The sequence below is a fragment of the Limulus polyphemus genome, unplaced genomic scaffold (assembly GCF_000517525.1).
Source record: "Limulus polyphemus unplaced genomic scaffold, Limulus_polyphemus-2.1.2 Scaffold551, whole genome shotgun sequence".
Taxonomy (NCBI): domain Eukaryota; kingdom Metazoa; phylum Arthropoda; class Merostomata; order Xiphosura; family Limulidae; genus Limulus; species Limulus polyphemus.
Window position 1 is genome coordinate 141,430 of NW_013666161.1, and position 17,955 is coordinate 159,384.

General features: G+C 34.8%; 1 protein-coding gene across 3 annotated transcripts in view; it reads right to left on the reverse strand.

Annotated features, from left to right (window-relative positions):
- LOC106459039 (epidermal growth factor receptor-like) overlaps positions 1–17,955 on the reverse strand; it is a 221,095-nt gene that overhangs the window by 91,916 nt on the left and 111,224 nt on the right. The window contains exon 1 of one of the 3 annotated variants that reach the window (XM_022385418.1): positions 3,466–3,694. The exons of the other annotated variants lie outside the window; for them this stretch is intronic. The gene's annotated coding sequence lies outside the window, so the exon portion shown is untranslated. Of the gene's footprint in view, positions 1–3,465; positions 3,695–17,955 lie in introns of those variants that run through there. 3 annotated transcript variants of the gene reach the window in all.

Sequence of the window (17,955 nt, forward strand, 5' to 3'; positions counted from 1 at the left end):
ATCTTATCAGTTTATGAAACAGGCTACAAACTGATTCATTTTCTTTCCTTTCACAAAAACTTGATGTAATGACTTGTTTCAAAAAATCTTACATCTTCTTCATGTTGTGTCTGAAATCAACTCACCTGCGTTAAGAATAAAATAATTTACTCTGTTATTTTGTTTACACATACAGTGTAATCCGGACTTTCAAGGATAATTATAAAAAACGTCAATAATAAGATAAGTATGTTTTAGTGATATAACCGAAAATATAACTTTAACTGCAAACACAGGGTACGGTTGTGTTAAGACCAAAATAATTGATTGTGTTTCTATAGTGCAACAGGAAATATAACTTGAACTGCAAACACTGGGTACGGTACGGTTAATAAGAAAATAATAAATTGTGTTTCTGTAGTGCAACAAGAAACATATCTTGGATTTTACACATTGGGTTAAGAACAAAATAATTAACTATGTTTCTGTAGTGCAACAGGAAATATAATTTTGATTTTACACATTGGGTGAAGAACAAAATAATTAACTATGTTTCTGTAGTGCAACAGGAAGTATAATTTTGATTTTACACATTGGGTTAACAACAAAATAATCAACTGTGTTTCTGTAGTGCAACAGGAAATATAACTTGGATTTTAAATATTGGATGAAGAACAAAATAATTAACTGAGTTTCTGTAGTGCAACAGGATATATAACTTGGATTTTAAATATTGGATGAAGAACAAAATAATTAACTGAGTTTCTGTAGTGCAACAGGATATATAACTTGGATTTAAACATTGGGTAAGAACAAAGTAATTAACTGTGTTTCTGTAGTGCAACAGGATATATAACTTTGACTTTAAACATTGGGTTAACAACAAAATAATCAACTGTGTTTCTGTAGTGCAACAGGAAATATAACTTGGATTTTAAATATTGAATGAAGAACAAAATAATTAACTGAGTTTCTGTAGTGCAACAGGATACATAACTTGGATTTAAACATTGGGTAAGAACAAAGTAATTAACTGTGTTTCTGTAGTGCAACAGGATATATAACTTTGACTTTAAACACTGGCGTCCTGTTACTCATTTTTAAGATGATGAAATATCTATGAAAATAATGGTAGAATTTTCGAAGAATCTTTAGGTCAAGATACACATGGTCTGCTGGAGGCCATCCTTCAGCATCCAGACAATGGTTACCAACAGCAGTTGCAACGTGATAAATCAGAAATTCTTTAGTGTTGTAGGACATGCATAAGCTCGTGGTGGCCAACATGATTGGCAGCACTGACCTCTAGCAGTAAAAGGTTTACGCCAAGTCTATAGCCTCAGGAATCGCTAGCATGTGTGGGATGAACAAGTGTTAACTGGAAAAAATTGCTGTCCGTGCGGGTAAAAAAAAATCCTCACCACAAATTGTTGCTCATGAAAGACATTAACAAGAAAGTTTTCACGGTTAACTCCCTATAGGCTTATTCTACCACTACGTGAGTGGTGTATGCGCATTTATGTTTCCACCGTTTCACTAATAAAGTTCCTGATCAAACAACTCTTCCTTTGCCAATGTTATAATCATTAATCAAATATTCATCAACAAATCCTAAACACAATTCAAAATCAGAGTAACGAACTTGTGAAAACTTTCTAAAAATAGTGGTCTGAACAGCTGATCGTTATCAGGGAGAAACAAGAAACAAACAAACTTTATTATTTATTGTTCTGAAATGATTGAAAAAGTAAAACATAAAAAAAAAATACAATTTGTTGTCTCCCACTCTGGAAGATAAGTTGATGATTCGTTAGTTGGTTTTATACCTCCTGGAGTGGCAAAGCATCAGTGAAAGGCGTTCTTTATCATTCACCAAGATTTATTATTCAGCTAAAGTTTTGTAACCTAACGGGATTCAGACTGACAGTCTACAATATATACAATAGTTTTAATAACGTATTAACATTCGAGAGAGCTCGGTTGGTGAAACCGACATTCCAAAATATTATAAGTCTGGATTTATTTTTATTACTTCCGGTTTGTTTATTTATTTTCTCTCTCCAATACACAACGTATAGAAATAAACGTTTGGTCAATTTTTTATTCTTATTTTGTAGAAGCAGTCGTTTCAATGAATTCTATGTGTCCATAAATTCGGTTTTCAAAATAATTGTAAATACTGATCACAGATACACATAATATTTATGCTTACAATGAAATATATAAGCACTGGCCACATTTAAAATGAAACTTATAAATACTGTCTACAATTATCAGTAAAACTTTTAAATGCTGACCGCAGTATAATAAAACTTATAACTAATGACTGTCTTGCATTGAAACAAGTACTGTCCACGCTTAAAATAAAACTTATAAAAACTATCCAAACTTATTATGAAACTCATAAAACTGTCCAGATTTACAATGAAACTTATAAATATTGTCCACGCTTAAAATAAAACTTATAATAAATAGCGTTCACACTTACAATAAAACTTAAAAACATTGTTCACACTTGCAATGAAACTTACAGATATCGTTCACACTAACAATAAAACTTAAACAAATACCATTTAAACCCTGACACAATACTTAAGAAAGTGATGCCCACTCAAAGTTTCTGTTTGCTTCATACAAAAAGGTTGTTCGTTCGTTGAAATATGAAGTAGATTTTATAAGCTCAAGAAATAGCCTAGTTTAGGTTTTCGTTTTGTCATATAGAGACCTGCACACAACTTCCCTTACATTTTGTCCAATTTAAGTAAGCTACATTTAAACTTCTCAAGTACTGATCACGGATATGCGTGTGACATAACAGAGGTGCCTGCAGCGCAGAGAAAAAAGGGTAATAAAGTGTTATGTCCTTTTACATATCTTGTTAAATAATTCAACATTTCTGAAACTGAAATATTTGAATAATTACAAATATTCAAGTAATAAATCATATTGTCGTTTATGAAAATACACGATGTCTCATGCAACTAGAAATTTTAGAATCTGAATATTCTTTGAAAAAACAAGCTAATGGAAACAAGGGATTAAAATACACATACAAGAAAAGGCGGGAAATTTGATCATTTAACACCCACAATAAAATTGTTTTGTATTTTTATGAACGTAACGTTGCAAATCGTAACGGGGCCCATGAAATTACAGTTAAAGAGAAAAAAAAAAACTACGTTTCATGTAATTACTGTTAAATGATTAACTTTTCAAACTTTCTCAATTTAATTTACAATTTTTGAGAGCATATAATTAATAAATCCCGACACCAATAACATTTGTGTTTAAATATTTCCGCACACAAAAAATATCTAATCTGAGAATAAATTCTAGTGTGGTAAGTGTGACACAGGACTGACAACACGTTATCGATATCAAAATCCATAGGAATCAAACAACCTATATAAATACGGAAATTCATAAACAGTGTTAAAATAGCGTTATAAGACTTAAAATGCAGTTTGGGAATTCTGAGTATAATACCTGATTGTAGGATAATATGGGATGGATGTAACGACCTGTCAGTATCATATCCACCAAGTAGATACACCAGTCACTATCTACGCCTGACCTCAGCTGGGCTTTCTTGAAGTTCTTCCAAAATTCATGTTATTTGATAGAAAATGCTATTCGTTTGCTTCGTAATTCAAGTTTCATTCTTTCAGTTTACGGACGTGTAAAAAATAGTGCGCGACTTTACAATCTTGAAAACAGAACTGGGGATAACTAAGTGACTGTACAATCCAAACGTAACAAATATTTCAATGTATTTTCTTACGGGGAAAACACCTACTGTGTCTTGAACAGATAATGTGAAGAACCTGACACACAGCAGTCCTTCCAGCGTGTAATCTGACCAAACTCTACGATTCGCTCTCTCAAAACACACGAGCAGGTAGAGGCCAGATGGGGGTCTGCAGACAATAAAGAAGCTACGCGCTTAAAATGCCCGCGGCAAAACAGGTATGCGGACGGAGAGCTTCGGTATCTTGGCCCGGGACACTAGCGAAGAACGGATTCCCATCAATAATCACCAGGACTTCGTCCCCACAACAACAAAAACTATACTTCTATTCAGTTTATGCACGGAAATTTAATCTTTTGTGATTGTGATATACTGAAGTATGTGTTACGGTTTCTAAAAATCAGTTTGTATACATTGGATTAGGGAAACACTTTACTGACATCGAAATATTAATAAACAGTTTGACTAGTTCCGAAAACAGCCTTTATCTCGACACTAGTTAAAAATGTAAATATTTATAGGAAATATCGGGAAGTAATAATCAAAACGCATTATAATGGAAACGGCAAGAAAATGAATGGGAGCCTGGTAGTTAGGGCGCTCACCTCACAATATGTGAGTCGCGGGTTCGAATCCCCTCAATTAACATGCCCGTTCTTTCCGCCGCTGGCCCGGCATGGCCAGGTGGTTAGGGTGCTTGATTCGCAATCTGAGGGATGCGGGTTCGAATCCCGGTCCCACCAAACATGCTCGCCCTTTCAGCCGTGGGGGCGTTATAATGTTACAGTCAATCCCACTATTCGTTGGTAAAAGAGTAGCCCAAGAATTGGCGGCGGGTGGTGATGACTAGCTGCCTTCCCTCTAGTCTTACACTGCTAAATTAGGGACGGCTAGCGCAGATAGCCCTCGTGTAGCTTTGCGCGAAATTCAAATCAAACCAAATCTTTCCGCCGAGGAGGCGTTATGGCGTGGCAGTCAACCCCACTTTTCGTTAGTAAAAGAGTAGCCCAAGATTTGGCGATGGATGGTGTTAACCAGGTATCTACTCTGTCCTCGAAAAGTTTTGCACGAAGGTAAGCAAGCAATAAATGGAATATTTAGATGGCACATTAAAAAAATCGATCATATGACACCGTTGATTCTAAAAACTTGCCTGGACATTTACAGTGTTAAAAGGATGTGTAAGTTTGTGTAGGATATGGCAAGCTTCTCATGACTACAGCATACAGATAATAATAACTCTTGTTTTGAATTAATGGATATCCGTGAAAGCAGTAAGAAATTACATTAATAAGCGTCAGCCAAGTGGATAACGCACAAGACTTCCAACAAGGAAACCAAGGACCGAATTCCGCACACTACCACCACAGAAATAGTCCTTCACAGGGATTCCCTGAAGATGGCAGCAAATTACTAGCTGGAACTTAGAAATAAAAGCTAATTAGTATCTAGTTATATATACAAAATGACCGTATATGATACCAGACATAACAATGATAATTTTATCTGTTGAAACCGTTTTTATTTGAATAAAAAGGATACACTCTAGTAGAATGTAGGAGATGCAATTACTTTCGGCTCGGATTGTCAAAAAAAGACTGTTCCTTGTGTGACACTGTTCATTCTGAAGGCTAATATGATTCAATGAGTGTTGAACTTTGTCCAAGCTTTAGCAGCCAAACTCCTAAATATTGACTGTACATCTCAGCATCTGAGGATATGCTTTTTCACTTTTTTGGGGAGTGGGTGGGATGGGGGACATTGTCCGATTTAACTGCAGTACCAATTTAAAACCGCCATGTTAGGTTTAGGTCTCCCAGATAAGGAATAGGTTGACTTCCACGATAGAACCATACCAGCCATATCGAAATATCGCTTAAGACAGTTGTTAAGTGAACAAGCACATAGAAAGTGATGACTGTACATTTCTGTGACGCACGATTTTTTTTTAAAGTTGTGTATATTCAATATATCCCAGATATGTCCTACAACTTCCAGTACTCCAAGTAATGGGGAACGGAGGGGAAGCCATTACTATTTGTAAAAATGAATATGAATTTCATCCCTCCTTTTAACAAAATCATGCGCATGTGAGGGGGAGGGGGGACGTTTCGAAAGTAACATTTTACTGACTGAGTTAGCTTCAATGGAGGCACGTGCGTACAGCTGTACCGTTCTGATTCTTCCTGCGTAAAATATTAAATATTATATCCAGCAACGATTGGTAAATCGGTTTTGAGTTTGCTCTTAATGTTTTTTTTTTATCCAAAGTTATTATTAAATCTTAATATTTATCTAATTAGTGACTGATCAATGACGTAATTAAATCCATGGTATATTTATATATTTGAGAGTACCAGTATATATAGTGTGCACTTTTTTCATTATATCTATGTTAACTTTGTTACGATTCGAGCACCACAAACAACCACCGTAAAATGACTTTCTCAATTTCATGCTAATTGCTAAATAATTCCAATAGAATATTATCAGATCTTTTTTTTTACACTGAGATTTTATAATTAAATTGGATTTATCGGTTATCTTATGGAACGTAAATCGTATCTTATAAAAGGGTCTTAGAGAGAAAAGTTGGTTTTAATATACTGAAGTTGTAAAGATAATCTAACTTTTATTGTTTACGCATGTGATCCGCGTGTAACTGTGACTTCTGTTGTCATTTGTTATACGATACATTTATGTTACCTTTTAAACCAAAACAAACAACGAGACATATTTACTCATGCATGAAACTACTAGTTGATTGTAGGCAACAGACCATGAAATCATTTAAGATCTCTTAGCTTTACCGAAACCAAAACCTTAAGCACTACGTGAAATGAGTGTTTTGGTAATGTTGTTAAAAAGGAGAACATAATCATTGTACACCTATGTAAAACAGTTTTCCGTATTTGAGAATTACGTATAATACAGATAATACTCTTAGCAACCTAAATAAAAAAGGGATATGAAAGAAATTTGTAGACTTGTCACGTTATCATCCAGTTCTCCAGTCCCCCCCCCCCGGGGGGACAGCGGTAGGTTTACTTATGGAGTTACAATGCGATGGGCAAGGCAGATAGTCCAATGTGGCTTTTCTCTAAAAGGAAAAAAAAAAACAACCAAAAAACCAGTTGTCCAAAATAAATAAAGTGAAATTAATTATGTTAGTTTCCGTCACATCATCACCCAGTTCTCCAAAATAAATGAAATAAGATCAAATTTGTTTGGGTTTTGTTCCGTTATCGTTCAGAGGTCCAAAATAAAATCTAATATAAACTTTGTTAAGTTCTGTCACGTTATCATTCAGATATAAAGCGTTAAAAAACTAAAATGATCAGAAATATGGACCATGTCAAAAGGTTTGTTTGTTTTGAAGTTAAGCACAAAGCTACACAATGGGCTATATGTGCTCTGCACACCACGGGTATCGAAACCTGGTTTCTAGCGTTATAACTCCGCAGACATACCGCTGTGCCACTGGGGGGCATGTCAAAAGGAAAACTTTATATTGACTTCGGCAGTAATACAATAAGCTTCAGTTAACATTGGCTCGGAATTAAACAAACGTTTTCCAGCGAAGAGTACCTAAACATTATCTTATTTTCTTCCTGTGAAAAGTAACTTTTAAAGAAACAAAGTATTATAATTCCGCCTTCTTATTCTTGCGTTTCATAATCAAAGGGACAGAAGTATCTTAAGCCAAATGCTCCTTCTCGAGATATTTAATATATGCTCTACTGCTACAAATAAAGATAAAATAAGATCGATAATTCCCCATAAATTATAATTATCAAACAAAATAGCGTTTACCTTGTAAGCGCTCCTTCAACCTGGATATCAACCAACAATGTTTTGTTATTTTTTACTTATATATCTTCCAGTAGAACTCCGTGATAGCTGTTGATGAACAATATTTTATTATCTTACATTTGGGTACCTTCAACTGGATATCAACTCACAATGTTTTGTTATTTTTTATTTATATATCTTCCAGCAGAACGCCGTGACAGCTGTTGATTAGCAATGTTTTATTATCTTACATTTGGGAACCTTTTAACAATCCTTCAACTGGATATCAACTCACAGTGTTTTGTTATTTTTTACTTATATATCTTCCAGCAGAACTCCGCTGATGGCTGTTGATCGACTATGTTTTATTGCGTAGATTTAAAAACTTTATTGGACTGTAACGGTCTGTTGAAAGAAATGAAGACAACGTTTCGGCTTCTACATTGAGGCCTTCTTCAGGCTCAGACCCAAAGAATGCCTCAGTATTAAAGCCAAAAGGTAATCTACTTTTCTTTCAACAGACAGTTGAGGTTCATTAAAGTTGTCAAACTTATTATGACTACTCTAAAGTTCAACTGAAACAACAGGTTTTATTACATCATTATTCTATGCCTTGTCACTGATAAAATCAAGCTTTTTCCTATAGTACATGTGGTGACATATTACACTATGAATAGCATTAAAGTGCTCCCAGCCGGTCATGTTTATTGGTGCTACCTGATTTCAACTTATATGTTTTCATAGCACAAAACAGGCTCTAACTTCAAAACTTTTTACTTCTAACTGATCTGATGCCGACAAGGTCTTTTGTCCAAGGTTGTTAAGCTGTGTGAATTACAACACCCAAACTTTAGTAAAACTGGTTACTTGTATCAGTAACGTTGTGAGACACCAGAGCTGAGCAAAAAGGATACTTGTTAAACTAGGAAATGTGATATAACAGCCTACTAACACTGTTGCTCATCTCGCTAAAAGTAATTCATGCCTCAAAAGCTTAGGTTTTGTTCTACAGTAGGATCAAATTAACAACAAAAACGGTTATACAAACGTGCCTTTCTTCAATGCTGAGTGTTTCATGAACAAAGAAACCCTTTCCGATAACATTGTGAGAAAACACTGGTTTCAGCCAGGTAGGTTTGTTTGTTTGTTTCAGATATTCTCACAAAGCTTCACAAGAATTATCTGCGCTAGCCGTTTCTAATTTTGATCTGATATAATAGAAGGAAGGCATATAGTCAACAGCACCCACCGAGGGTCTATGGATCACGTGCCACAGACTCTCGGATTCACAGTCCAGTAAGCTAACTACTCAGCCATGCCCGGCCTGCAGTAGTAGAATATAAAACAAAAAATGTCTCTAGTGAAACAGGTGAGTAAATTTTATCCGTTTTGATGGTGGTTGGTAACAAGTTTAATGCAGCTTTTAGTTCGATGATCCATGTCACCGTGTAGTCTCTATTCACTTTCCGTTATATAAAACGTCAGAGTTTCGGGGTGTTTTAGTATATATATATATGAGCTAATATATATGTTAATTTTGATTTGTTAACACAAGCACATAAATATTTAAAATCAATTCTAATTATACCTACAAACTCGTCTGTTGTTCATAAGGTGGGATTTATGTGTGTAGCACTGTGCGAAGAAAAGTATGTAAGTAATGTGCTAAAATTAACACATTGAAACATGAAGATCCTGTCTTACCACTATGATAGATGTCGCATCGTTTAACATATATAAAATAAGGATTCTATATATGTTATCTGTAAGCTTGGTGTTGCATTCTTTGACGTATTAACATGATAATTATGCATGTCTTACACTCTCTCGTTACAAACGTATGCTTCAAAAATACGTATGTTTTATTAGAACTTTTGTGGGCGATCTCTATTATGAACCACTATCGTTGTTCATGATTAAGCTCTTTGCAGGCTATGAATCAGAATCGACAACTTAAACCAGGCTACACTTTCCTTAAATAAACATATAACGCATGAGTAAAATACGAGGTATAAGATGTTCGCTCTTACACGTACAAGTACCATTTGTATCTTGGAGACTACAGTTTACTGGAGTTGAACATTTATGCCATATATTATCAGAGGTACTGGGACAGCATCTCACCAAGTAATAAGTCCGTCCTCACTGAACTTGCATGGAATAGTTTATACAGATCAGCAATGGCTATATATATATATATACAGCCACTTGGTATGAAGAGGCACAAGGAAAACTCGTAGACCTCAGAATAGTTACTGGATACAGCTTGATAGTATGGTAGCTCGAGAGGTTTTAGTCTGCATATTCACTACCATCTTCACTTTGGGCAATGTTCTGAAGAAATAAAAGACCAGTAGGGCGCTGTTGTAGCATATTAACCAAGCCATCCAAAAATGATCACTCCTCAGCTTCTGTGAGCTTTTAGAAAAAATGCGAAACAAAACCGGATATTTGGGAGTGCATCTTTCACGAAATACTTTAATGAAAGTTCAGAACATTAACTAAGGAACTCCATTCTAGTGGATTTCACAAACAGAACATGAATGTGTTGGCTCTTCAGATGTACTGAGCAACGAAATGGGAGAGAAGAATAAAGGTGGGGGGGGGGGCGTGAACTGAAGAATCCTACTAATATTTTTATTTTTCTCATGTATGACCTGAATAAAACCTTAAACTGTATCCATCCAACCTTCAACAGTGGTGAGGGGGAGCAGCATGGAATAGACCTGTTTTAGATTGCTTGGACTTGATCTACTAGTAATAGTTCAAAGAACCATGAATATATTATCGATCTGTCACATTCTCAGCAATACTACACTGATGTTGAATTCTTCATGGAAAGGTCATACAAATTTCATCAAGATAATATTCTACGTCATATTTTATGCAATGCTCGGCAGCGGGTTATGATACGTAACGTTCAGATTATGCCTAGGCTTGAATGTAATTAAACTGCCCTGGGTAGTCCAGGATCATCACCTGAAGATCAGATCCCGAGTTCTTAGAACACATGGAATTATTTTATGAGTTATATGGCCAGCTATTCTAGCAGAAGTAAACTAGTAATTACAGTTAACTATGGTAACAGAGTCTAGATCTAGATCGTAACTATAGCGCCAAGGGTGAACAAGAACCACATCAACAAAATGTGGTACATTTCTTTCTCAAGGTGTGTTGACTTTTGTTAATATTTTGAGTTCTAATCTTGGAAGTGCAGATTGCGAATCTAAATAAGTATTAATAGAAGGTTGTTTCTTAGAAAGCAACGGATTAAGAGATTTGACCAAATGTCTATATAGTCTATTTTTTTTGGGGGGGGGGTAGGCTACAGTTTGCCAGCTCTAACTAAATATTATTGTGCCGTTAGACTTGTGTAGGTTATAAATTTCAGGTCTGATCAAGTATCATTACGGGTGTTGAACTATCATTAGAAGGATATGTAGATTACTGGATGTAACCAAGCAACCATAGTGCCTGAAACATAAGTGTTTTAATACTGTGCACATTTTATGTCTCCCGTGCCGCCGAATAAATTATATTATGAGAAATATTATTCACCTTATCACAAGATAGTAACTGTATCTATCTAGACTTTCTTCTTGATCAGTGGCGTTGGAAGGGAGGGGGACCTACAGAGCCCCCACTTTTCAACTTGTCCCAGTAAAAATGCATCAAAATTAGGAAAACTACTCACAGGAAAAGCGGGTGAATGATAAACTTTAATCCAGAACCCAAGAGCTTCCAGGGCCCCAAGACGAACCCTGGACCCAGTAATGGGTGCGCCTCTGGAAGACATTCCCTCGCTCCACTCGTTCAAATAAACCTTGCCCCCCCCCCCAACTTTGAATTTTCCTCCTACACCTTTGTTGATGTATATTCCTGGATAACCATGTTTTAAAAAGTATTCTATCCAGCGCTTTGTGGTCAAGGGACTAGCAGAAGAATCGGAACCAGTTCTAGTCAAAATTTCGTGTTTGCTTTGTTTATTATCATTTATCATTATCAATTCTTAATGCAGAAAGCATGTACTGGCTGAAAGAAGATTACAATAGTAAAAACAACCTTGGACGCTGCAGCTGACCGTGATTTCAGAAAAAAAAAAAACTCTTAAGAGACACAATAGTAATCAGTGAAATAACAGACGGCTAAGTAATAAGTGATAAAGTAGCTTGTCAGTTTTTCTCTATTACTTATCATCGCAGAACACTAAAAATCTACTTTAAGTTATGTAGCTCGAGACTTTTTAACCTTTAACATACGCTTTGAGAATCTTAACTATAATATTAAGCACGTGACCTAGTAAAAAGGTATCAATTATATAATGACCAATTACTATATAAACTATAGAACTGTTTTTGTTTTTTAAAGATGTAACACAAAGAAGGAAATTTCTCCTTTAAACCGAAAGAAAAATCTAAAAACAACGTAAACATTTACACACGTGAGGTATCCAATGGACTTAACGTCACTCAAGCTGAAATACAAAAAAAACAAAGTTTCAAATTTTCAAACGTTTACCCTATGTTCAAGACTGATGACAGTAGTGCAAGAAACAAAGCCGTCTATGCTATATGAACAAATCATTGTATTAAAAATTTGAGTAGAGTAACAGACCTATTAGTGTGATTTTAAAAAGTTTGATCTTGTATTGATTGTCACTCAGTCATAATATTTTTTTTTTCGTTTCCAAACAATCAAGGCGTATTTAAAGCAATGAACATATATCTATCCATACGTAAACTACGTGAGTGGGTTTCTTGATGAACCACAAGGGAAATTACGAAATTGTTTGCTTTCCATTGCAACTGCTTTTCTTTTTTTTTTGCCCACAAATTGGCTGTTTGTTTTTTTTCTTATGTAAAGTCTGGAGATACACGTGAAAACTACTGAAAGGTACAGAACCACTCCTGGCAAGCTCCACTTTTCAATATAGGGTCTTTTAGTTGTTGTTCTTAACCGAAGTACATCGTGAACAGAAAGCTGAATGCTTGTACTCAGATCGATATGTATATGTTAAGTAATATGTTAGGTAATAACTCTTTTGTTCGATAGCGTTGTTATAAAACATATTCTTGATTATGTTAAAATATATTCCTGTTAAGTAATATGTTAGGTAATAACTCTTTTGTTCGATAGCGTTGTTATAAAACATATTCTTGATTATGTTAAAATATATTCCTGTTAAGTAATATGTTAGGTAATAACTCTTTTGTTCGATAGCGTTGTTATAAAACATATTCTTGATTATGTTATTAGTTGTTGTTGTTCTTAACCGAAGTACATCGTGAACAGAAAGCTGAATGCTTGTACTCAGATCGATATGTATATGTTAAGTAATATGTTAGGTAATAACTCTTTTGTTCGATAGCGTTGTTATAAAACATATTATTGATTATGTTAAAATATATTCCGTTTAGTGTGTCATTAACTCTCTTCTTTACTTTTCTAAACAAACGTCTTAGTTAGAGTTTAAATGTCAAAGAACTACAAATCGATAGGACTAAAAGTTGTGATAAAAGTCACGTTAACCACAGAACCACCCCCTTCTACCCCCCATTCCTCCGAATATTTGAATTCGAAATTGACAAATTAAAAGAAATGTGAAAAAAAACATCTAAGAGTTAACGGTATTTTTTATCAAACATTCTAGGCCTATTTACTTAATAGTTAATAAAATAGTTTACAGCATGTTCTGAGATATCTTTCCGTGAATCAATAGGATGAATGATACTTGCTAGTGTTTCCAAGGGGGTGAGTTATCATGGCGGGATCTTTTTCAAAATGTTTAAACTTTAAAGTAGTATAAAAGTTTACTTATGGCAAATATAAATACATAAGCTGTAAAAGAAGGTAGATAATCTCTCATTTAATCAGAATTTAAGTCGTGGAGATAATACTTGATGTTCAAGGTCTACCACAAGTGCGTCACCAAAACGCACGTGATACTGCATGCTTTTAAACAGTTAACGTTATATTCGAACCTTTAATATATCTCATTCTTCTGACATCTGTTTTCACAGACGCTAGGCTTTCGAATTAATTTTTAACCTGCAACACGTCTGCAAAATATCACAAAATTTAAATGTAGATTTTCGTCACGATCTTTATAAGATTAATTCCAGAGTTTAAACGGATCCACCGCTGATGTTTTTCCCTTTTCAATTCCGAGCATTTTCTTGTAAGAAATAACTTACGTAAGAGAATATTGTTTGAAAATAGAAATATTACCAGTCATTAGATAACAAAAAAGTTAAAAATAAGTTTTGAACAAAGGGTGTGGCATTGGTTTTAAAATTCAAATGGAGTAAGTTACTTCAAGTTTAGAAAAAAACAAAAAACAGAGATACTTCTAAGACACTCGAGATCCTCGTAGTTCGACATCTCTTATGAAATTTGTTAGCATAGTCCATTAGTTCTTAAGAAACTAGCCAGCTGTCAGTTGAACGGAAAGCAGACAGGTGAAGATTCTGTTGGGTGTTGAAATGTTGTGACAAAAAAAAAACCTGTTTCTCTACCACGACAAGCATTTATCTTCTTTGCTGGGGCTGTTTTGTAATGTAAATCAAGTCTATTTAATAGAAACGTGTCTCTCGGATAGTTTTTACTTTCCCAGAATACCTTGAAGTAAGATGGAATGATTGGAAGAGGTGGGAAAGGAGATAGTACATGCTCCCAGGGGTGTTTGGCTAGATGGATACTACAGTCTGCAGGGAATTACAACCTCCAAACCAGTTCATCCTAAACTTATGTTTCTTGCCAACACCCCTTTCTTTCTACAATGGTAAAGGAAACAGACCTTCAATACAAAACGACAAAGAATTAAAAGAAGAGCAGTAGTCGGGAGGTATCTTTACACAGACAGCATGAAGTGACATAATATCACACAGGGTCTGATTTAGTAGTCGTGAAGTAGTAATTACACATATAAAATGTCAAGTAAAATGTGGTAACATCTGTACTAGTAGTCGTGAAATAGTAATTACACATGTACAATGTCGAATAGAGTTTGGTAACACAGTATCACATGGGGCTTGTCAGTAATTGTGAAAGAGTAATTACACACGTACAATGTCGAATAGAGTTTGGTAACACAGTATCACATGGGGCTTGTCAGTAATTGTGAAAGAGTAATTACACTCGTACAATGTCAAGTATAATCTGGTAACATAATACTATAGACGATATATATTAGTAGTTGTGAAACAATAATTACACACATACAATATCAAGTAAGTGTGGAAATACAATACCTCACGGGATATGTATTAGTAGTTGTGAAGCAATAATACGTACAAACAATATCAAGCAAAGTGTGGTGATACAATACCACATAGTATTTGTATTAGTAATTGTGAAGCAATAATTGCACAAGTAAGATGTCAAGTATATTCTGGTAATACAATACCACTCGGAGTCTACATTAGTAGTTGTGAAGCAATAATTACACACATACAATGTCAAGTAAATCTGGTAATACAATACCACATGGGGTCTATATTAGTAGTTGTGAAGCACAAATTACACACATACAATGTCAAGTAAGTGTGGTAACATAATACCACACAGGATCTGTATTAATAGTTGTGAAGAAATGGTACATACAAACAATATCAAGCAAAGTGTGGTAATGCAATACCACATGGTAGTTGCATTAGTAACTGTGAAGCAATAGTTGCACAAGTAAGATGTCAAGTATAGTCTGGTAATACAATACCACACGGAGTCTATATTAGTAGTTGAGAAGCAGAAATTACATACAAACAATATCAAGTAAGTGGGGTAACACAACCACCACATGATATGTGTATTAGTAGTCGTGAAACAGAAATTAGAGCTTAGCAAGTCGAGTCTGGCAGTTTAGTACAGCATGTAAAATGTTGCAGTATTAGTAATAAATAATGTATTCTTGTGTAAGTAACACCAAGAAAGAATGATCACACATGTTGTGGTAATCGTTATTACATAGATAATATCAAGTGAAGTTCGTTGTCACACACTATGTGTATTAAGCAACAAGTATTCTTACATAGATAATATCAAGTGACGTTCGTTGTCACACATTATGTGTATGAAGCAACAAGTATTCTTACATAGATAATATCAAGTGAAGTTCGTTGTCACATATTATGTGTATTAAGTAACAAGTATTCTTACATAGATAATATCAAGTGAAGTTCGTTGTCACACACAATGTGTATTAAGGAGGAAGTATTCTTACATAGATAATATCAAGTGAAGTTCGTTGTCACACATTATGTGTATGAAGCAACAAGTATTCTTACGTAGATAATATCAAGTGAAGTGATGAGTAAAAAATAACTTCTATTTTATAACAGTAATCAACTTGATTTAAAAATAAAAATATATTCTCTAAGAGAAATGTTAATCCATTTTTGTTTTTTGAACATTACTCCAGTAGACATATGACTTCAGAGGGCTATATACTATGATTTATACTGATTTTTAACAAATGCAGCTACAAACAACTGGATTCTGAACTTTACAGCTACTTCACAGCGTAATTTCTAACAACTAGGTCTTCATATTGGCGCTGATCTTTCATTACAAACGACTAGGTCTTCATATTGATGCTAATCTTTTATTACAAATGACTAGGTCTTCATATTGATGCTCATCTTTTATTACAAACAACTAGGTCTTCATATTGATGCTGATCTTTCATTACAAACGACAGGTCTTCATATTGATGCTAATCTTTTATTTCAAACGACTAGGTCTTCATATTGCCGCTGATCTATCATTACGAACGACTAGGTCTTCATATTGCGGCTGATCTTTTATTACAAATGAGTAGGTCTTCATACTGCCGCTGATCTTTTATTACAAACGACTTGGTCTTCATATTGCCGCTAATCTTTTATTACCAACGACTGTCTTCATATTGCCGCTGATCTTTTATTACAAACGACTAGGTATTCGTATTGCCGCTGATCTTTTATTACAAACGACTGGTCTTCACATTGCCGCTGATCTTTTATTACAAACGACTGGTCTTCATACTGCCGCTGATCTTTTATTACAAACGACTTGGTCTTCATATTGCCGCTAATCTTTTATTACCAACGACTGTCTTCATATTGCCGCTGATCTTTTATTACAAACGACTAGGTATTCGTATTGCCGCTGATCTTTTATTACAAACGACTGGTCTTCATATTGCCGCTGATCTTTTATTACAAACGACAGGTCTTCATATTGATGCTAATCTTTTATTTCAAACGACTAGATCTTCATATTGATGCTGATCTTTTATTACAAACGACTAGGTCTTCATACTGCCGGTGGTCTTTTGTTACAAACGACTAGGTCTTCATATTGATGCTGATCTTTTATTACAAACGACTGGTCTTCAAACTGATGCTGATCTTTTATTACAAACGACTAAATCTTCATATTGATGCTGATCTTTTGTTACAAATGACTAGGTCTTCATACTGCCGCTGATCTATCATTACAAAGGACTAGGTCTTCATATTGTGGCGGATCTTTCATTACAAACGACTAGGTCTTCATATTGATGCTGATCTTTTATTACAAACGACTAGATCTTCATATTGATGCTAATATTTAATACAAACAACTAGGTCTTCATATTGATGCTAACATTTAATACAAACAACTAGGTCTTCATATTGATGCTGATATTTAATACAAATGACTAGGTCTTCATATTGATGCTGATCTTTTATTACAAATGACTAGGTCTTCATATTGGCGCTGATCTTTTATTACAAACGACTAAGTCTTCATATTGCCGCTGGTCTTTTGTTACAAACGACTAGGTCTTCATACTGCCGCTGATCTTTCATTACAAACGACTAGGTCTTCATACTGATGCTAATATTTTATTACAAACAACTAAGTCTTCATATTTATGCTGATCTTTCATTACAAACGACTGGTCTTCATACTGCCGCTGATCTTTCATTACAAACGACTAGGTCTTCATATTGGCGCTGATCTTTTATTTCAAACGACTAGGTATACATATTGCCGCTGATCTATCATTACAAACGACTAGGTCTTCATACTGCCGCTGATCTTTTATTACAAACGACTAGGTCTTCATATTGCCACTGATCTTTTATTACAAACGACTAGGTATTCATATTGGCGCTGATCTTTTATTACAAACGACTAGGTATTCATATTGCCGCTGATCTATCATTACAAACGACTAGGTCTTCATACTGCCGCTGATCTTTTATTACAAACGACTAGGTCTTCATATTGCCGCTGATCTTTTATTACAAAAGACTGTCTTCATATTGCCGCTGATCTTTTATTACAAACGACTGGTCTTCATATTGCTGCTGATCTTTCATTACAAACGACTAGGTCTTCATATTGCCACTGATCTTTTATTACAAACGACTGTCTTCATATTGCCGCTGATCTTTTATTACAAACGACTG